At 45.4% G+C, this 23,091-nt stretch overlaps 1 protein-coding gene across 3 annotated transcripts in view; it reads right to left on the bottom strand.

The window, feature by feature from the left end:
• Positions 1-23,091, bottom strand: part of EPS8 (EGFR pathway substrate 8, signaling adaptor) — a 247,660-nt gene that overhangs the window by 187,628 nt on the left and 36,941 nt on the right. The window lies entirely within an intron of this gene.

Genomic DNA, 23,091 nt, shown 5'->3' with positions numbered 1-23,091 from the left:
CTGGTCAGTTGGAGCGGGGATTGATATAAACCTGCATATATATATATATATATATGTGTTAAGGAGTCTTGAAACAACGGGCGATTTGTATTAACTATTTGTTTGGAGGCCGATAATTACATTGGAACAGTGCTACATTCAATATAAGACACCAGAGATACCTTCTGCAGGGGTTATCTGCTGTGCCTTTTTATAAATTACATTGAACCAGTCTGTAAGTTATTGTTTTGTATTGTGTGTGATTTTTAGATATTTTATATTTTTGTCTTTTATGCATTATGTAATAAATTGTATATTTAGCGCTCTTTGTCTGGATTCAGTCACAGTTATACTACACTATTAGGTTTATTATCCAACATTTATCTAGTGACATTATCCAGATTTACATTTTCTGGCTGGTTATAGGTGTGTTTACAGGTACTACCTTTTAGGAGCAGCTTATGTATAGACACTATATTTAGATTTATTCTTTTTCATTTCATGCGCCTGAATTTCTTTGTTCTTTTGATATCATAACATGCCCTACCACAATTTTGTATTATAGCCATGCTAAAACTGTTGCAATGCATGCTGAGATTTGCAGTTCACCAACAGCTGGAGGGCCACATATTGCTCACCCATGTTCTAGAAGGTACATATTCTGGACATGGTCTCCGATAGTGCCATCTAACGCTGCTATAACAGTGCTGTCCTATCGGAAGCGCTATCACAGAGCGTAGAGATCCTTGCCCTCTCTACGTTACAGAGCAGCCTGGGAGCAGCCGGTGTGCTACGTTACAGAACAGCCGGTGTGCTACGTTACAGGGCAGCCGGTGTGCTACGTTACAGGGCAGCCTGGGAGCAGCCGGTGTGCTACGTTACAGAACAGCCGGTGTGCTACGTTACAGGGCAGCCGGTGTGCTACGTTACAGGGCAGCCTGGGAGCAGCCGGTCTGCTACGTTACAGAGCAGCCGGTGTCCTACGTTACAGAGCAGCCTGGGGGCAGCCGGTGTGCTACGTTACAGGGCAGCCGGTGTGCTACGTTACAGGGCAGCCGGTGTGCTACGTTACAGGGCAGCCGGTGTGCTACGTTACAGAGCAGCCTGGGGGCAGCCGGTGTGCTACGTTACAGGGCAGCCGGTGTGCTACGTTACAGGGCAGCCGGTGTGCTACGTTACAGGGCAGCCGGTGTGCTACGTTACAGGGCAGCCGGTGTGCTACGTTACAGGGCAGCCGGTGTGCTACGTTACAGGGCAGCCGGTGTGCTACGTTACAGGGCAGCCGGTGTGCTACGTTACAGGGCAGCCGGTGTGCTACGTTACAGGGCAGCCGGTGTGCTACGTTACAGGGCAGCCGGTGTGCTACGTTACAGGGCAGCCGGTGTGCTACGTTACAGGGCAGCCGGTGTGCTACGTTACAGAGCAGCCTGGGAGCAGGCAGTGTGCTACGTTACAGAGCAGCCTGGGAGCAGGCAGTGTGCTACGTTACAGAGCAGCCTGGGAGCAGGCGGTGTGCTACGTTACAGGGCAGCCTGGGAGCAGGCGGTGTGCTACGTTACAGGGCAGCCGGTGTGCTACGTTACAGGGCAGCCGGTGTGCTACGTTACAGGGCAGCCGGTGTGCTACGTTACAGGGCAGCCGGTGTGCTACGTTACAGGGCAGCCGGTGTGCTACGTTACAGGGCAGCCGGTGTGCTACGTTACAGGGCAGCCGGTGTGCTACGTTACAGGGCAGCCGGTGTGCTACGTTACAGGGCAGCCGGTGTGCTACGTTACAGGGCAGCCGGTGTGCTACGTTACAGGGCAGCCGGTGTGCTACGTTACAGGGCAGCCGGTGTGCTACGTTACAGGGCAGCCGGTGTGCTACGTTACAGGGCAGCCGGTGTGCTACGTTACAGGGCAGCCGGTGTGCTACGTTACAGGGCAGCCGGTGTGCTACGTTACAGGGCAGCCGGTGTGCTACGTTACAGGGCAGCCGGTGTGCTACGTTACAGGGCAGCCGGTGTGCTACGTTACAGGGCAGCCGGTGTGCTACGTTACAGGGCAGCCGGTGTGCTACGTTACAGGGCAGCCGGTGTGCTACGTTACAGGGCAGCCGGTGTGCTACGTTACAGGGCAGCCGGTGTGCTACGTTACAGGGCAGCCGGTGTGCTACGTTACAGGGCAGCCGGTGTGCTACGTTACAGGGCAGCCGGTGTGCTACGTTACAGGGCAGCCGGTGTGCTACGTTACAGGGCAGCCGGTGTGCTACGTTACAGGGCAGCCGGTGTGCTACGTTACAGGGCAGCCGGTGTGCTACGTTACAGGGCAGCCGGTGTGCTACGTTACAGGGCAGCCGGTGTGCTACGTTACAGGGCAGCCGGTGTGCTACGTTACAGAGCAGCCGGTGTGCTACGTTACAGAGCAGCCTGGGAGCAGCCGGTGTGCTACGTTACAGAACAGCCGGTGTGCTACGTTACAGGGCAGCCGGTGTGCTACGTTACAGGGCAGCCTGGGAGCAGCCGGTGTGCTACGTTACAGAACAGCCGGTGTGCTACGTTACAGGGCAGCCGGTGTGCTACGTTACAGGGCAGCCTGGGAGCAGCCGGTCTGCTACGTTACAGAGCAGCCGGTGTCCTACGTTACAGAGCAGCCTGGGGGCAGCCGGTGTGCTACGTTACAGGGCAGCCGGTGTGCTACGTTACAGGGCAGCCGGTGTGCTACGTTACAGGGCAGCCGGTGTGCTACGTTACAGGGCAGCCTGGGGGCAGCCGGTGTGCTACGTTACAGGGCAGCCGGTGTGCTACGTTACAGGGCAGCCGGTGTGCTACGTTACAGGGCAGCCGGTGTGCTACGTTACAGGGCAGCCGGTGTGCTACGTTACAGGGCAGCCGGTGTGCTACGTTACAGGGCAGCCGGTGTGCTACGTTACAGGGCAGCCGGTGTGCTACGTTACAGGGCAGCCGGTGTGCTACGTTACAGGGCAGCCGGTGTGCTACGTTACAGGGCAGCCGGTGTGCTACGTTACAGAGCAGCCTGGGAGCAGGCAGTGTGCTACGTTACAGAGCAGCCTGGGAGCAGGCAGTGTGCTACGTTACAGAGCAGCCTGGGAGCAGGCAGTGTGCTACGTTACAGGGCAGCCGGTGTGCTACGTTACAGGGCAGCCGGTGTGCTACGTTACAGGGCAGCCGGTGTGCTACGTTACAGGGCAGCCGGTGTGCTACGTTACAGGGCAGCCGGTGTGCTACGTTACAGGGCAGCCGGTGTGCTACGTTACAGGGCAGCCGGTGTGCTACGTTACAGGGCAGCCGGTGTGCTACGTTACAGGGCAGCCGGTGTGCTACGTTACAGGGCAGCCGGTGTGCTACGTTACAGGGCAGCCGGTGTGCTACGTTACAGGGCAGCCGGTGTGCTACGTTACAGGGCAGCCGGTGTGCTACGTTACAGGGCAGCCGGTGTGCTACGTTACAGGGCAGCCGGTGTGCTACGTTACAGGGCAGCCGGTGTGCTACGTTACAGGGCAGCCGGTGTGCTACGTTACAGGGCAGCCGGTGTGCTACGTTACAGGGCAGCCGGTGTGCTACGTTACAGGGCAGCCGGTGTGCTACGTTACAGGGCAGCCGGTGTGCTACGTTACAGGGCAGCCGGTGTGCTACGTTACAGGGCAGCCGGTGTGCTACGTTACAGGGCAGCCGGTGTGCTACGTTACAGGGCAGCCGGTGTGCTACGTTACAGGGCAGCCGGTGTGCTACGTTACAGGGCAGCCGGTGTGCTACGTTACAGGGCAGCCGGTGTGCTACGTTACAGGGCAGCCGGTGTGCTACGTTACAGGGCAGCCGGTGTGCTACGTTACAGGGCAGCCGGTGTGCTACGTTACAGGGCAGCCGGTGTGCTACGTTACAGGGCAGCCGGTGTGCTACGTTACAGGGCAGCCGGTGTGCTACGTTACAGGGCAGCCGGTGTGCTACGTTACAGGGCAGCCGGTGTGCTACGTTACAGGGCAGCCGGTGTGCTACGTTACAGGGCAGCCGGTGTGCTACGTTACAGGGCAGCCGGTGTGCTACGTTACAGGGCAGCCGGTGTGCTACGTTACAGTGCAGCCGGTGTGCTACGTTACAGGGCAGCCGGTGTGCTACGTTACAGGGCAGCCGGTGTGCTACGTTACAGGGCAGCCGGTGTGCTACGTTACAGGGCAGCCGGTGTGCTACGTTACAGGGCAGCCGGTGTGCTACGTTACAGGGCAGCCGGTGTGCTACGTTACAGGGCAGCCGGTGTGCTACGTTACAGGGCAGCCGGTGTGCTACGTTACAGGGCAGCCGGTGTGCTACGTTACAGAGCAGCCGGTGTGCTACGTTACAGAGCAGCCTGGGAGCAGCCGGTGTGCTACGTTACAGAGCAGCCGGTATTATACCAATACATTATCTATCTATGGGGCCTATTCATCATAGAAGGCGGGGGAAGTGTCACACCAGAGCAATACATCATTGGTCTGGTGAGGGGACAGCTGCTCCGAAAAACCGTTATCCCCATGGAAAGTATCTTACCTGCTCCCCGCTGTCCTGGCAAAGCCGCTGGGAGTGAGTGAGGAGGTGGCAGAGGGATCCGCTCGGATCCCTCTTCGCATCCCCGGAACTCCTTCACATAGGAAGGAGCAGGGATTCCAGAACAAGCACTGTCTGAAGATGTCGCTTGTTCTCAGAAGCAAACTCCGAAAACTTTCAGTTTTCGGAGTTTGCTGAATACCAGGGGGTTCCTATCTGACCCCTAATGATGAGAGGCCCGGTAACTTAAATATGCGGAAACTAGCGTTCCCGCATGGTTACAGAGCCATTTATCGTTTGATAACTAGGCCCCTTAATCACCTTACAATCTAACTGCACCTACTCTAATGCTACAGGTTGAGTCTCCCATATCCGTAATGCTCGGGACCACGAACATTTCGGATTTTGGATTATTCCGGTTTTCGGGAATACCTGGGGGGGGGGGGGCCCGGCGGGTGTCACGGGAGGCCCCGGTGTGTGCTGCGAGTGGGTCCGGAATGTGTTGCGGTGGTCCGGCGTGTGATACAGGGGTCCGGCGGGGGTGTGGCGGTGGACCGGCGGGTGCTACAGGGATCCGGCGGGTGTTGTGAGGGGTCCGGCGACTGAAGCGGAAGGGTCCGGCGGGTGCTGCGGCTGTAACGAGGGGTCCGGCGGCTGCCGCTGGGGGTCCGGCGGGTGATGCGGGGGGTGGCCTGGCGTGTGGACCACGCCCACACCGCTAGTCATTGGCCGCTGATACTAGTGCACATATATAGTGCACATATGCACCGAAATATTCAGTTTTTTGGAATATGTCGGTTTTTAGAATAACGGATATGGGAGACTCAACATACATACATACATACATATATATATATATATATATATATATTATATACACACACATACACTGGACGTGTTCCTTGCGTAATACAGGTACGGTAGACAATATTTATATGCACCACACAACACAATCAACCCAGCACCCACCGCCCAGGGGTGCTGGGGATAGTCCCGGGCTATCAGCCTGGGCTGGCCTGGAGAGGGGGACCACTTTATTGGAGGGGGGTCTCCAGCTCCCCAGGGAGCCCCGGCCTGGGCTGACTAGTGGTAAATGGTGATGCTTCGGCTGGGGGGCCCGGTGAACGGGCTCCCCTGGCTGTGGCATCACCCCACTGCTAGAAAGAGTCCGATGCTGGTTTTCATAAATATGGGGGGACCCTACGCATTTTTTCCCCCTGTATTTCCAGAACCAGCTCAGAGCCCAGTGCTGGTTGCGCTGAATATGGGGTACCCCCTACATCATTTGTCCCTCATATTTTCAACGAGGGCTGGTTGTGCTTAAGTACAGGGGCCCCTACGTCATTTTCCCCTGTATTTAAAACACAACCAGTACTGGGTCTCCAAAGCACAATGCTGGTTTTATGGGGGGCGGGGCCACGCCATTTTTTTTTTACAGAAGCAGGTATCAAGGATCTTCCATATCCGAGAATGCATTCTGTGTGCTGATACCTCCCCCAGGTCCTAACGCCTGCCCCACCGCTGCCTGCATTGCCGCCCGCACCGCCAAGGCACGCTACCGTCCCCGGTTCCAGGTCGCAGCTAAGACCCGCTACCCCCCTGCACTGTTCCCCCGGGTCCCGCTGCAGCTAATGGCCGCTTCTTTCCCTCCAGGCCCACCACTGCTAAAGCCCGCAAACGATGGCCATCTTTGTGCACCCAAGTGAAGCCACAGTGAGTGGAGGAGGCTCCTACTGCGGCTGTGAAACAAGTTGAAATTTCAATTGCACATTCTTGAGGCGATAGTTCAAAAACTGTAACTTTCTAATTTACCTGAACCCCAAAAGTACGTACCCTGGCACAATAGCTACCTAATAAAACAAACACCAAATCTATATTCTCCCCCTACCCTTAGTTATGCCTTCCCAAATATCCCCCATAGAGAACAGCAGAAAAGTGGTCCTAACTGAGGGTCAGAAAAAGTGACAGTTGGAGATTTAGATTCCTCCCATGTCCTCATGTTTTATGTCTCTGCCCTGAAATATGGCATGCAGCACCGAGCAACAGTTCTACCCGGCCGTGTTCGGTACCTCCAACAGCTTTTGAGGTGAAGCCCCTTAAACACCATGCCCCCCCCCCCTCTGGAATTCTCTATGGAGATTTTTCATTTTTTTAGATGCAGCCTTAATATAAGGGCAGGACCGTGCCCTTTATATCTATATTTATTTATAATTATTACACTACATTGCACCCACTACACACATTACTATATATAGCGTTCTTACTTGGCTGTTTTAGCGCCCTGCCTGATTTTAAAAGAATGTGTCCTGCCCTTTTGGCGGCGCTCTGCTGAAACATGCAGAGTGCCGTCCCCACCCACGGGCCACAGTCTCCTGCAGGTGGGAAAAATTGCAGGGTAGCGACCACCGGCGGTGAATAGATGCCGTGCACATGCGCATGGCATCTATTCACAGAGAAGGGAGAGCTTGGGGGTAACCCGGCATGTCCGTAAGTGCTGGGCACGCCCCCATGTCTTAAAGACATGCCCCTTTTCTCATTACTACGCCCCCTTTTCAGGCCTGCGCCACTAAAGCGCCCTTTCTAGAGGGCCTAGAGAGAACACAATATTACACCATATGTATTACACATTATATATAGTGTCATTCTAGTACCCTGCACCTGTTAAAACCCTTGCAGTTCCTCTAAACTGCCTGGGGTGACGCTCCCTGTTTTGGTGCTTCTAGCACACCCAGCTGATGCAACAAACTGCTCTGGTGCTTCCAGCACACAAACTGGTGTATCTCAGTAGAGAACGACACCCTAGGCAGGAAAGAGGAATTGCACAGGTTGTGACAGGTGCAGGGTGCTAGAATGAACACTAATACAGTACTTTACATTGCAGAATCCAGGCCCAACTAGGTAAGTACCCTAACCCACCCCCCTAACCCTCCTCCTCGCAGCCTAAGCCTAACCTTCCCTACGTCCGCAGCCTAACCCTAACCCTCCGCCCCAGTAGTCTAACCCTAACCCTCCTCCCAGCAGCCTAACCCTCCCCCCAGCAGCCTAACCCTTACCTTCCCTACGTCCACAGCTTAACCCTAATCCTCCTCCCAGTAGCCTAACCCTAACCCTCCTCCCAGCAGCCTAACCCTCCTACCCAGTAGCCTAACCATAACCGTCCCCCCCCAGTAGCCGAACCCTAATCCTCCTCCCAGCAGCCTAACCCTAATCCTCCTCCCAGCAGCCTAACCCTAATCCTCCTCCCAGCAGCCTAACCCTAATCCTCCTCCCAGCAGCCTAACCCTAACCCTCCTCCCAGCAACCTAACCCTAACCTTCCCTACATCCGCAGCCTAACCCTAACCCTCCCCCCCAGTAGCCTAACCCTAACCCTCCTCCCAGCAGCCTAACCCTCCCCCCAGCAGCCCAACCCTAACCTTCCCTACGTCCGCAGCCTAACCCTCCCCCCAGCAGCCTAACCTTCCTTGCGTCCGCAGCCTAACCCTAATCCTCCTCCCAGCAGCCTAATCCTCCTCCCAGCAGCCTAACCCTCTCCCCAGCAGCCTAACCCTAACCTTCCCTACGTCCGCAGCCTAACCCTAATCCTCCTCCCAGCAGCCTAACCCTAACCCTCCTCCCAGCAACCTACCTCCTACCCAGCAGCCTAACCCTAACCTTCCCTACGTCCGCAGCCTAACCCTAATCCTCCTCCCAGCAGCCTAACCCTAACCCTCCTACCCAGTAGCCTAACCATAACCGTCCCCCCCAGTAGCCTAACCCTAACCCTCCTCCCAGCAGCCTAACCCTAACCCTCCCCCCCAGTAGCCTAACCCTAACCCTCCTCCCAGCAGCCTAACCCTCCTCCCAGGAGCCTAACCCTAACCCTCCTCCCAGGAGTCTAACCCTAACCCTCCTCCCAACAGCCTAACCCTAACCCTCCCCCCCAGTAGCCTAACCCTAACCATCCCCCCAGTAGCCTAACCATAACCCTCGCCCCCAGGAGTCTAACCCTAATCCTCCTCCCAGCAGCCTAACCCTAACCTTCCCTACGTCCGCAGCCTAACCCTAACCCTCCCCCCCAGTAACCTAACCCTCCCTCCCAGTAGCCTAACCCTCCCCCCCGTAGCCTAACCCTAACCCTCCTCCCAGCAGCCTAACCCTCCCCCCCAGTAGCCTAACCCTAACGCTCCCCCCCAGTAACCTAACACTCCCTCCCAGTAGCCTAACCCTCCCCCCCGTAGCCTAACCCTAACCCTCCTCCCAGCAGCCTAACCCTCCCCCCCAGTAGCCTAACCCTAACGCTCCCCCCAGCAGCCTAACCCTAACCTTCCCCCCAGCAGCCTAACCCTCCCCCCCAGCAGCCCAAGCCTAACCCTCCCCCCCAGCAGCCTAAGCCTAATTCCCCCCCAGAAGCCTAACCCTAACCCTCCTCCCAGTAGCCTAACCCTCCCCCCAGCAGCCTAACCCTCCCCCCCAGTAACCTAACCCTCCCTCCCAGTAGCCTAACCCTCCTCCCAGCAGCCTAACCTTCCCTACGTCCGCAGCCTAACCCTAACCCTCCGCCCCAGTAGCCTAACCCTAACCCCCCCCGTAGCCTAACCCTAACCCTCCTCCCAGCAGCCTAACCCTACCCTCCTCCCAGCAGCCTAACCCTAACCCTCCTCCCAGTAGCCTAACCCTAGCCCTCCCCCCATAGCCTAACCCTCCTCCCAGCAGCCTAACCCTCCTCACAGCAGCCTAACCCTCCTCCCAGCAGCCTAACCCTCCTCCCAGCAGCCTAACCCTAACCCTCCCCCCCGTAGCCTAACCCTCCTCCCAGCAGCCTAACCCTAACCCTCCCCCCCGTAGCCTAACCCTCCTCCCAGCAGCCTAACCCTAACCCTCCCCCCCGTAGCCTAACCCTAACTCTCCCCCCATGTAGCCTAACCCTCCTCCCAGCAACCTAACCCTAACCCTCCTCCCAGCAGCCTAACCCTAACCCTCCTCCCAGCAGCCTAACCCTAACCCTCCCCCCCAGTAGCCTAACCCTAACCCTCCCCCTCAGTAGCCTAACCCTCCTCCCCAGCAGCCTAAGCCTAACCCTCCCCCCCAGCAGCCTAAACCTAACCCTCCCCCCCAGCAGCCTAAGCCTAATTCCCCCCCCAGAAGCCTAACCCTCCCCCCCCAGCAGCCTAACACTCCCCGGCAGTAGCCTAACCCTAACATTCCCTATATCCGCAGCCTAACTCTCCTTCCAGCAGCCTAACCCTCCCCCCCAGCAGCCTAACCCTAACCCTCCACCCCCAGCAGCATAACCATAACCCTCCCCCCACCCCAGCAGCATAACTGTTATGAGCTGAAGTGACAGCTCATATCTGCTGCAGGTTCCGGCCAGAGGTGAGAGGGTTAACAGGCAAATAAGTGAGTGAGGTTTGGTCCAGGCTGATTGCTCCCAATCCGGCTCTCTGTCCAGCTCCTTCAGCTGGACCCCGGGGCTTTTGTGCGCATGCGTGACCTGTAGGTTTTGCATGCGCACTAGTTTCACTGATTTTCAGATCAGCTGTCTTTGCACCAGAGCAATGAAAATTGCTCTGGTGCTCGCGTCAAGATGGAATGATAATTATCGGGGTACTCTGCCACTACTGGTATAATCACACAGTAGGAATGGACCTCCAGCTGCTCACCTGTGTGTGCTCCCACCGCCAGCCATTGGATGGGCAACGGAAAAATGCATCAAATGGCTGCCAATCATTGAATTCCCAGTAATCAATGAAAAAGTAGTTCCATCGAATTGGAAACATCACACAGCAGGTTCAGGTATTAGTGGTATAATCACACAGCAGGCTCAGGTATTAGTGGTATAATCACACAGCAGGTTCAGGTATTAGTGGTATAATCACACAGCAGGCTCAGGTATTAGTGGTATAATCACACAGCAGGCTCAGGTATTAGTGGTATAATCACACAGCAGGCTCAGGTATTAGTGGTATAATCACACAGCAGGCTCAGGTATTAGTGGTATAATCACACAGCAGGCTCAGGTATTAGTGGTATAATCACACAGCAGGCTCAGGTATTAGTGGTATAATCACACAGCAGGCTCAGGTATGACTGGTATAATCACACAGCAGGCTCAGGTATGACTGGTATAATCACACAGCAGGCTCAGGTATTACTGGTATAATCACACAGCAGGCTCAGGTATTACTGGTATAATCACACAGCAGGCTCAGGTATTACTGGTATAATCACACAGCAGGCTCAGGTATTACTGGTATAATCACACAGCAGGCTCAGGTATTACTGGTATAATCACACAGCAGGCTCAGGTATTAGTGGTATAATCACACAGCAGGCTCAGGTATTAGTGGTATAATCACACAGCAGGCTCAGGTATTAGTGGTATAATCACACAGCAGGCTCAGGTATTAGTGGTATAATCACACAGCAGGCTCAGGTATTAGAGGTATAATCACACAGCAGGCTCAGGTATTAGTGGTATAATCACACAGCAGGCTCAGGTATTAGAGGTATAATCACACAGCAGGCTCAGGTATTAGAGGTATAATCACACAGCAGGCTCAGGTATTAGAGGTATAATCACACAGCAGGCTCAGGTATTAGAGGTATAATCACACAGCAGGCTCAGGTATTAGAGGTATAATCACACAGCAGGCTCAGGTATTACTGGTATAATCACACAGCAGGCTCAGGTATTAGTGGTATAATCACACAGCAGGCTCAGGTATTAGAGGTATAATCACACAGCAGGCTCAGGTATTAGTGGTATAATCACACAGCAGGCTCAGGTATTACTGGTATAATCACACAGCAGGCTCAGGTATTACTGGTATAATCACACAGCAGGCTCAGGTATTAGTGGTATAATCACACAGCAGGCTCAGGTATTAGTGGTATAATCACACAGCAGGCTCAGGTATTAGTGGTATAATCACACAGCAGGCTCAGGTATTACTGGTATAATCACACAGCAGGCTCAGGTATTAGAGGTATAATCACACAGCAGGCTCAGGTATTACTGGTATAATCACACAGCAGGCTCAGGTATTACTGGTATAATCACACAGCAGGCTCAGGTATTAGAGGTATAATCACACAGCAGGCTCAGGTATTAGAGGTATAATCACACAGCAGGCTCAGGTATTACTGGTATAATCACACAGCAGGCTCAGGTATTACTGGTATAATCACACAGCAGGCTCAGGTATTAGTGGTATAATCACACAGCAGGCTCAGGTATTACTGGTATAATCACACAGCAGGCTCAGGTATTAGTGGTATAATCACACAGCAGGCTCAGGTATTAGTGGTATAATCACACAGCAGGCTCAGGTATTAGTGGTATAATCACACAGCAGGCTCAGGTATTAGTGGTATAATCACACAGCAGGCTCAGGTATTAGTGGTATAATCACACAGCAGGCTCAGGTATTAGTGGTATAATCACACAGCAGGCTCAGGTATTAGTGGTATAATCACACAGCAGGCTCAGGTATTAGTGGTATAATCACACAGCAGGCTCAGGTATTAGAGGTATAATCACACAGCAGGCTCAGGTATTAGTGGTATAATCACACAGCAGGCTCAGGTATTAGAGGTATAATCACACAGCAGGCTCAGGTATTACTGGTATAATCACACAGCAGGCTCAGGTATTACTGGTATAATCACACAGCAGGCTCAGGTATTACTGGTATAATCACACAGCAGGCTCAGGTATTACTGGTATAATCACACAGCAGGCTCAGGTATTACTGGTATAATCACACAGCAGGCTCAGGTATTACTGGTATAATCACACAGCAGGCTCAGGTATTACTGGTATAATCACACAGCAGGCTCAGGTATTACTGGTATAATCACACAGCAGGCTCAGGTATTACTGGTATAATCACACAGCAGGCTCAGGTATTAGTGGTATAATCACACAGCAGGCTCAGGTATTAGTGGTATAATCACACAGCAGGCTCAGGTATTACTGGTATAATCACACAGCAGGCTCAGGTATTACTGGTATAATCACACAGCAGGCTCAGGTATTACTGGTATAATCACACAGCAGGCTCAGGTATTACTGGTATAATCACACAGCAGGCTCAGGTATTACTGGTATAATCACACAGCAGGCTCAGGTATTACTGGTATAATCACACAGCAGGCTCAGGTATTACTGGTATAATCACACAGCAGGCTCAGGTATTACTGGTATAATCACACAGCAGGCTCAGGTATTAGTGGTATAATCACACAGCAGGCTCAGGTATTACTGGTATAATCACACAGCAGGCTCAGGTATTAGTGGTATAATCACACAGCAGGCTCAGGTATTACTGGTATAATCACACAGCAGGCTCAGGTATTACTGGTATAATCACACAGCAGGCTCAGGTATTAGTGGTATAATCACACAGCAGGCTCAGGTATTACTGGTATAATCACACAGCAGGCTCAGGTATTAGTGGTATAATCACACAGCAGGCTCAGGTATTACTGGTATAATCACACAGCAGGCTCAGGTATTACTGGTATAATCACACAGCAGGCTCAGGTATTAGTGGTATAATCACACAGCAGGCTCAGGTATTACTGGTATAATCACACAGCAGGCTCAGGTATTAGTGGTATAATCACACAGCAGGCTCAGGTATTAGAGGTATAATCACACAGCAGGCTCAGGTATTAGTGGTATAATCACACAGCAGGCTCAGGTATTAGAGGTATAATCACACAGCAGGCTCAGGTATTACTGGTATAATCACACAGCAGGCTCAGGTATTAGTGGTATAATCACACAGCAGGCTCAGGTATTAGTGGTATAATCACACAGCAGGCTCAGGTATTAGTGGTATAATCACACAGCAGGCTCAGGTATTAGTGGTATAATCACACAGCAGGCTCAGGTATTACTGGTATAATCACACAGCAGGCTCAGGTATTACTGGTATAATCACACAGCAGGCTCAGGTATTACTGGTATAATCACACAGCAGGCTCAGGTATTAGAGGTATAATCACACAGCAGGCTCAGGTATTACTGGTATAATCACACAGCAGGCTCAGGTATTAGAGGTATAATCACACAGCAGGCTCAGGTATTAGTGGTATAATCACACAGCAGGCTCAGGTATTACTGGTATAATCACACAGCAGGCTCAGGTATTACTGGTATAATCACACAGCAGGCTCAGGTATTACTGGTATAATCACACAGCAGGCTCAGGTATTAGAGGTATAATCACACAGCAGGCTCAGGTATTACTGGTATAATCACACAGCAGGCTCAGGTATTACTGGTATAATCACACAGCAGGCTCAGGTATTACTGGTATAATCACACAGCAGGCTCAGGTATTACTGGTATAATCACACAGCAGGCTCAGGTATTAGTGGTATAATCACACAGCAGGCTCAGGTATTACTGGTATAATCACACAGCAGGCTCAGGTATTAGTGGTATAATCACACAGCAGGCTCAGGTATTAGTGGTATAATCACACAGCAGGCTCAGGTATTAGTGGTATAATCACACAGCAGGCTCAGGTATTAGTGGTATAATCACACAGCAGGCTCAGGTATTAGTGGTATAATCACACAGCAGGCTCAGGTATTAGTGGTATAATCACACAGCAGGCTCAGGTATTAGTGGTATAATCACACAGCAGGCTCAGGTATTACTGGTATAATCACACAGCAGGCTCAGGTATTAGTGGTATAATCACACAGCAGGCTCAGGTATTAGTGGTATAATCACACAGCAGGCTCAGGTATTAGTGGTATAATCACACAGCAGGCTCAGGTATTACTGGTATAATCACACAGCAGGCTCAGGTATTAGTGGTATAATCACACAGCAGGCTCAGGTATTACTGGTATAATCACACAGCAGGCTCAGGTATTAGTGGTATAATCACACAGCAGGCTCAGGTATTAGTGGTATAATCACACAGTTCCACTGCAGTCAACTACATTATTTCTACCTTTCTTCTTTTGCTTGGATGAAGATCGAAAGAAATAAATTCCATCTCCCCCTATTAGATAAAGCAATGAAGTAGCAGATCTATAGGTAACTAAGCAGCAGAGATGTCAGAACATTAGGGTTATGTTTATAGGCCTCACACCACATGCTTAGGGGTGTAACGTAGCTGGCGTTTAGCACCCAGACCATCGGTACAGTATACTATGATACAATGAACACACAAATGGAAATGATTCTAATACATGTAGAGATCGGAGATATTCTCATATAAATAAAAAGATCTGTGATTTGTGGGTAACGTTCAGTCTGCTCTGTACCATCTGCCACAGGTCAGGGATTTCATCTTATCAGACAATATGTTACTGTTATAGGTTACTGGTATACTGTAGGTTACTGTTATAGGTTACTGTTATACTGTAGGTTACTGTTATAGGTTACTGTTATACTGTAGGTTACTGTTATAGGTTACTGGTATAGGTTACTGTTATACTGTAGGTTACTGGTATACTGTAGGTTACTGGTATAGGTTACTGTTATACTGTAGGTTACTGGTATACTGTAGGTTACTGGTATAGGTTACTGTTATACTGTAGGTTACTGGTATACTGTAGGTTACTGGTATAGGTTACTGGTATAGGTTACTGTTATACTGTAGGTTACTGTTATAGGTTACTGTTATACTGTAGGTTACTGTTATAGGTTACTGTTATAGGTTACTGTTATACTGTAGGTTACTGTTATAGGTTACTGTTATACTGTAGGTTACTGTTATAGGTTACTGGTATACTGTAGGTTACTGTTATAGGTTACTGTTATAGGTTACTGGTATAGGTTACTGGTATACTGTAGGTTACTGGTATAGGTTACTGTTATACTGTAGGTTACTGGTATACTGTAGGTTACTGGTATAGGTTACTGGTATACTGTAGGTTACTGGTATAGGTTACTGGTATACTGTAGGTTACTGTTATAGGTTACTGTTATAGGTTACTGTTATACTGTAGGTTACTGTTATAGGTTACTGTTATACTGTAGGTTACTGTTATAGGTTACTGTTATACTGTAGGTTACTGTTATACTGTAGGTTACTGTTATAGGTTACTGTTATACTGTAGGTTACTGTTATAGGTTACTGTTATAGGTTACTGGTATACTGTAGGTTACTGTTATAGGTTACTGTTATAGGTTACTGTTATACTGTAGGTTACTGTTATAGGTTACTGTTATAGGTTACTGTTATAGGTTACTGGTATACTGTAGGTTACTGTTATAGGTTACTGTTATACTGTAGGTTACTGTTATAGGTTACTGTTATAGGTTACTGGTATACTGTAGGTTACTGGTATAGGTTACTGTTATACTGTAGGTTACTGGTATACTGTAGGTTACTGGTATAGGTTACTGGTATAGGTTACTGGTATACTGTAGGTTACTGTTATAGGTTACTGTTATAGGTTACTGTTATACTGTAGGTTACTGTTATAGGTTACTGTTATACTGTAGGTTACTGTTATAGGTTACTGTTATAGGTTACTGTTATACTGTAGGTTACTGTTATAGGTTACTGTTATACTGTAGGTTACTGTTATAGGTTACTGTTATACTGTAGGTTACTGTTATAGGTTACTGGTATAGGTTACTGTTATAGGTTACTGGTATAGGTTACTGTTATACTGTAGGTTACTGTTATAGGTTACTGTTATAGGTTACTGTTATACTGTAGGTTACTGTTATAGGTTACTGTTACTGTTATCTGTTATAGGTTACTGTTATACTGTAGGTTACTGTTATAGGTTACTGTTACTGTTATCTGTTATAGGTTACTGTTCTACAGTATAACAGTAACCTATAACAGTAACCTACAGTATAACAGTAACCTATAACAGATAACAGTAACAGTAACCTATAACAGTAACCTACAGTATGTTACTGTTATAGGTTACAGTTATAGGTTACTGGTATAGGTTACTGTTATACTGTAGGTTACTGTTATAGGTTACTGGTATAGGTTACTGGTATACTGTAGGTTACTGGTATAGGTTACTGTTATAGGTTACTGTTACTGTTATCTGTTATAGGTTACTGTTATACTGTAGGTTACTGTTATAGGTTACTGTTACTGTTATCTGTTATAGGTTACTGTTCTACAGTATAACAGTAACCTATAACAGTAACCTACAGTATAACAGTAACCTATAACAGATAACAGTAACAGTAACCTATAACAGTAACCTACAGTATAACAGTAACCTATAACAGTAACCTACAGTATGTTACTGTTATAGGTTACAGTTATAGGTTACTGGTATAGGTTACAGTTATACTGTAGGTTACTGTTATAGGTTACTGTTATAGGTTACTGTTATAGGTTACTGGTATACTGTAGGTTACTGGTATAGGTTACTGTTATAGGTTACTGTTATAGGTTACTGGTATACTGTAGGTTACTGTCATAGGTTACTGTTATACTGTAGGTTACTGTTATAGGTTACTGTTATACTGTAGGTTACTGTTATAGGTTACTGTTACTGTTATCTGTTATAGGTTACTGTTATACTGTAGGTTACTGTTATAGGTTACTGTTACTGTTATAGGTTACTGTTATACTGTAGGTTACTGTTATAGGTTACTGTTACTGTTATCTGTTATAGGTTACTGTTATACTGTAGGTTACTGTTATAGGTTACTGTTATACTGTAGGTTACTGTTATAGGTTACGGTTATACTGTAGGTTACTGTTATAGGTTACTGTTATCTGTTATAGGTTACTGTTATACTGTAGGTTACTGTTATAGGTTACTGTTACTGTTATCTGTTATAGGTTACTGTTATAGGTTACTGTTATAGGTTACTGGTATAGGTTACTGGTATACTGTAAGTTACTGTTATAGGTTACTGTTATACTGTAGGTTACTGTTATAGGTTACTGTTATAGGTTACTGGTATACTGTAGGTTACTGGTATAGGTTACTGTTATAGGTTACTGGTATACTATAGGTTACTGTTATAGGTTACTGTTATACTGTAGGCTACTGTTATAGGTTACTGTTATACTGTAGGTTACTGTTATAGGTTACTGTTATACTGTAGGTTACTGTTATAGGTTACTGTTATAGGTTACTGGTATAGGTTACTGGTATAGGTTACTGGTATAGGTTACTGGTATAGGTTACTGTTATACTGTAGGTTACTGGTATACTGTAGGTTACTGGTATAGGTTATTGTTATACTGTAGGTTACTGGTATACTGTAGGTTACTGGTATAGGTTACTGGTATAGGTTACTGGTATACTGTAGGTTACTGTTATAGGTTACTGTTATACTGTAGGTTACTGTTATAGGTTACTGTTATAGGTTACTGTTATACTGTAGGTTACTGTTATAGGTTACTGTTATAGGTTACTGGTATAGGTTACTGTTATACTGTAGGTTACTGGTATAGGTTACTGTTATACTGTAGGTTACTGGTATACTGTAGGTTACTGGTATAGGTTACTGGTATACTGTAGGTTACTGGTATAGGTTACTGGTATACTGTAGGTTACTGTTATAGGTTACTGTTATAGGTTACTGTTATACTGTAGGTTACTGTTATAGGTTACTGTTATACTGTAGGTTACTGTTATACTGTAGGTTACTGTTATAGGTTACTGTTATACTGTAGGTTACTGTTATAGGTTACTGTTATAGGTTACTGGTATACTGTAGGTTACTGTTATAGGTTACTGTTATAGGTTACTGGTATACTGTAGGTTACTGTTATAGGTTACTGTTATAGGTTACTGTTATACTATAGGTTACTGTTATAGGTTACTGTTATACTGTAGGTTACTGTTATAGGTTACTGTTACTGTTATCTGTTATAGGTTACTGTTCTACAGTATAACAGTAACCTATAACAGTAACCTACAGTATAACAGTAACCTATAACAGATAACAGTAACAGTAACCTATAACAGTAACCTACAGTATAACAGTAACCTATAACAGTAACCTACAGTATGTTACTGTTATAGGTTACAGTTATAGGTTACTGGTATAGGTTACTGTTATACTGTAGGTTACTGTTATAGGTTACTGTTACTGTTATCTGTTATAGGTTACTGTTATACTGTAGGTTACTGTTATAGGTTACTGGTATAGGTTACTGGTATACTGTAGGTTACTGGTATAGGTTACTGTTATAGGTTACTGTTACTGTTATCTGTTATAGGTTACTGTTATACTGTAGGTTACTGTTATAGGTTACTGTTACTGTTATCTATTATAGGTTACTGTTCTACAGTATAACAGTAACCTATAACAGTAACCTACAGTATAACAGTAACCTATAACAGATAACAGTAACAGTAACCTATAACAGTAACCTACAGTATAACAGTAACCTATAACAGTAACCTACAGTATGTTACTGTTATAGGTTACAGTTATAGGTTACAGTTATAGGTTACTGGTATAGGTTACTGTTATACTGTAGGTTACTGTTATAGGTTACTGTTATAGGTTACTGTTATAGGTTACTGGTATACTGTAGGTTACTGGTATAGGTTACTGTTATAGGTTACTGTTATAGGTTACTGGTATACTGTAGGTTACTGTCATAGGTTACTGTTATACTGTAGGTTACTGTTATAGGTTACTGTTATACTGTAGGTTACTGTTATAGGTTACTGTTACTGTTATCTGTTATAGGTTACTGTTATACTGTAGGTTACTGTTATAGGTTACTGTTACCTGTTATAGGTTACTGTTACTGTTATAGGTTACTGTTACTGTTATAGGTTACTGTTATACTGTAGGTTACTGTTATAGGTTACTGTTACTGTTATCTGTTATAGGTTACTGTTATACTGTAGGTTACTGTTATAGGTTACTGTTATACTGTAGGTTACTGTTATAGGTTACGGTTATACTGTAGGTTACTGTTATAGGTTACTGTTATCTGTTATAGGTTACTGTTATACTGTAGGTTACTGTTATAGGTTACTGTTACTGTTATCTGTTATAGGTTACTGTTATAGGTTACTGGTATAGGTTACTGGTATACTGTAGGTTACTGTTATAGGTTACTGTTATACTGTAGGTTACTGTTATAGGTTACTGTTATAGGTTACTGGTATACTGTAGGTTACTGGTATAGGTTACTGTTATAGGTTACTGGTATACTATAGGTTACTGTTATAGGTTACTGTTATACTGTAGGCTACTGTTATAGGTTACTGTTATACTGTAGGTTACTGTTATACTGTAGGTTACTGTTATAGGTTACTGTTATAGGTTACTGTTATACTGTAGGTTACTGTTATAGGTTACTGTTATACTGTAGGTTACTGTTATAGGTTACTGGTATAGGTTACTGGTATACTGTAGGTTACTGTTATACAGTAGGTTACTGTTATAGGTTACTGTTATAGGTTACTGTTATACTGTAGGTTACTGTTATAGGTTACTGTTATCTGTTATAGGTTACTGTTATACTGTAGGTTACTGTTATAGGTTACTGTTACTGTTATAGGTTACTGTTATACTGTAGGTTACTGTTATAGGTTACTGTTATACTGTAGGTTACTGTTATAGGTTAATGTTATCTGTTATAGGTTACTGTTATACTGTAGGTTACTGTTATAGGTTACTGTTATCTGTTATAGGTTACTGTTATACTGTAGGTTACTGTTATAGGTTACTGTTATCTGTTATAGGTTACTGTTATACTGTAGGTTACTGTTATAGGTTACTGTTATCTGTTATAGGTTACTGTTATACTGTAGGTTACTGTTATAGGTTACTGTTATAGGTTACTGTTATATTGTAGGTTACTGTTATAGGTTACTGTTACTGTTATCTGTTATAGGTTACTGTTATCTGTTATAGGTTACTGTTATAGGTTACTGTTATACTGTAGGTTACTGTTATAGGTTACTGTTACTGTTACCTGTTATAGGTTACTGTTATCTGTTATAGGTTACTGTTATACTGTAGGTTACTGTTATAGGTTACTGTTATACTGTAGGTTACTGTTATAGGTTACTGTTATCTGTTATAGGTTACTGTTACAGGTTACTGTTATAGGTTACTGTTATACTGTAGGTTACTGTTAATGTTACTGTTATAGGTTACTGTTATCTGTTATAGGTTACTGTTATACTGTAGGTTACTGTTATAGGTTACTGTTATAGGTTACTGTTATAGGTTACTGTTATATTGTAGGTTACTGTTATAGGTTACTGTTATACTGTAGGTTACTGTTATAGGTTACTGTTATAGGTTACTGTTATATTGTAGGTTACTGTTATAGGTTACTGTTACTGTTATCTGTTATAGGTTACTGTTATCTGTTATAGGTTACTGTTATAGGTTACTGTTATACTGTAGGTTACTGTTATAGGTTACTGTTACTGTTACCTGTTATAGGTTACTGTTATACTGTAGGTTACTGTTATAGGTTACTGTTATACTGTAGGTTACTGTTATAGGTTACTGTTATAGGTTACTGTTATACTGTAGGTTACTGTTATAGGTTACTGTTATCTGTTATAGGTTACTGTTACAGGTTACTGTTATAGGTTACTGTTATACTGTAGGTTACTGTTAATGTTACTGTTATAGGTTACTGTTATCTGTTATAGGTTACTGTTATACTGTAGGTTACTGTTATAGGTTACTGTTATATTGTAGGTTACTGTTATAGGTTACTGTTACTGTTATCTGTTATAGGTTACTGTTATACTGTAGGTTACTGTTATAGGTTACTGTTACTGTTATCTGTTATAGGTTACTGTTATACTGTAGGTTACTGTTATAGGTTACTGTTACTGTTATCTGTTATAGGTTACTGGTATAGGTTACTGGTATACTGTAGGTTACTGTTATAGGTTACTGTTATAGGTTACTGTTATACTGTAGGTTACTGTTATAGGTTACTGTTATACTGTAGGTTACTGTTATAGGTTACTGGTATAGGTTACTGGTATACTGTAGTTACTGTTATAGGTTACTGTTATAGGTTACTGGTATACTGTAGGTTACTGTTATAGGTTACTGTTATACTGTAGGTTACTGTTATAGGTTACTGTTATACTGTAGGCTACTGTTATAGGTTACTGTTATAGGTTACTGTTATAGGTTACTGTTATAGGTTACTGTTATACTGTAGGTTACTGTTATAGGTTACTGTTACTGTTATCTGTTACTGTTACAGGTTACTGTTATACTGTAGGTTACTGTTAATGTTACTGTTATAGGTTACTGTTATACTGTAGGTTACTGTTAATGTTACTGTTATAGGTTACTGTTATCTGTTATAGGTTACTGTTATACTGTAGGTTACTGTTATAGGTTACTGTTAAAGGTTACTGTTATAGGTTACTGTTATATTGTAGGTTACTGTTATAGGTTACTGTTACTGTTATCTGTTATAGGTTACTGTTATACTGTAGGTTACTGTTATAGGTTACTGTTATACTGTAGGTTACTGTTATAGGTTACTGGTATAGGTTACTGGTATAGGTTACTGGTATACTGTAGGTTACTGGTATACTGTAGGTTACTGGTATAGGTTACTGTTATACTGTAGGTTACTGTTATAGGTTACTGTTATACTGTAGGTTACTGTTATAGGTTACTGTTACTGTTATCTGTTATAGGTTACTGTTATACTGTAGGTTACTGTTATAGGTTAATGTTATCTGTTATAGGTTACTGTTATACTGTAGGTTACTGTTATAGGTTAATGTTATCTGTTATAGGTTACTGTTATACTGTAGGTTACTGTTATAGGTTACTGTTATAGGTTACTGTTATACTGTAGGTTACTGTTATAGGTTACTGTTATCTGTTATAGGTTACTGTTATACTGTAGGTTACTGTTATAGGTTACTGTTATAGGTTACTGTTATATTGTAGGTTACTGTTATAGGTTACTGTTACTGTTATAGGTTACTGTTACTGTTACCTGTTATAGGTTACTGTTATACTGTAGGTTACTGTTATAGGTTACTGTTATCTGTTATAGGTTACTGTTGGTTACTGTTATAGGTTACTGTTATCTGTTATAGGTTACTGTTATACTGTAGGTTACTGTTATAGGTTACTGTTATAGGTTACTGTTATCTGTTATAGGTTACTGTTATCTGTTATAGGTTACTGTTATAGGTTACTGTTACTATTATCTGTTACTGTTATAGGTTACTGTTATACTGTAGTTTACTGTTAATGTTACTGTTATAGGTTACTGTCATCTGTTATAGGTTACTGTTATACTGTAGGTTACTGTTATAGGTTACTGTTACCTGTTATAGGTTACTGTTATACTGTAGGTTACTGTTATAGGTTACTGCTACTGTTATAGGTTACTGTTATAGGTTACTGTTATACTGTAGGTTACTGTTAATGTTACTGTTATAGGTTACTGTTAATGTTACTGTTATAGGTTACTGTTATACTGTAGGTTACTGTTATAGGTTACTGTTATACTGTAGGTTACTGTTATAGGTTACTGTTACTGTTATCTGTTATAGGTTACTGTTATACTGTAGGTTACTGTTATAGGTTACTGTTATACTGTAGGTTACTGTTATAGGTTACTGTTATCTGTTATAGGTTACTGTTATACTGTAGGTTACTGTTATAGGTTACTGTTA

The sequence above is a fragment of the Taudactylus pleione genome, unplaced genomic scaffold (genome assembly GCF_031769625.1).
Source record: "Taudactylus pleione unplaced genomic scaffold, aTauple2 ptg001061l, whole genome shotgun sequence".
Lineage (NCBI taxonomy): Eukaryota > Metazoa > Chordata > Amphibia > Anura > Myobatrachidae > Taudactylus > Taudactylus pleione.
Note: the sequence above shows the minus strand (reverse complement) of the source record. Positions and strands in the feature narration are given on the sequence as shown.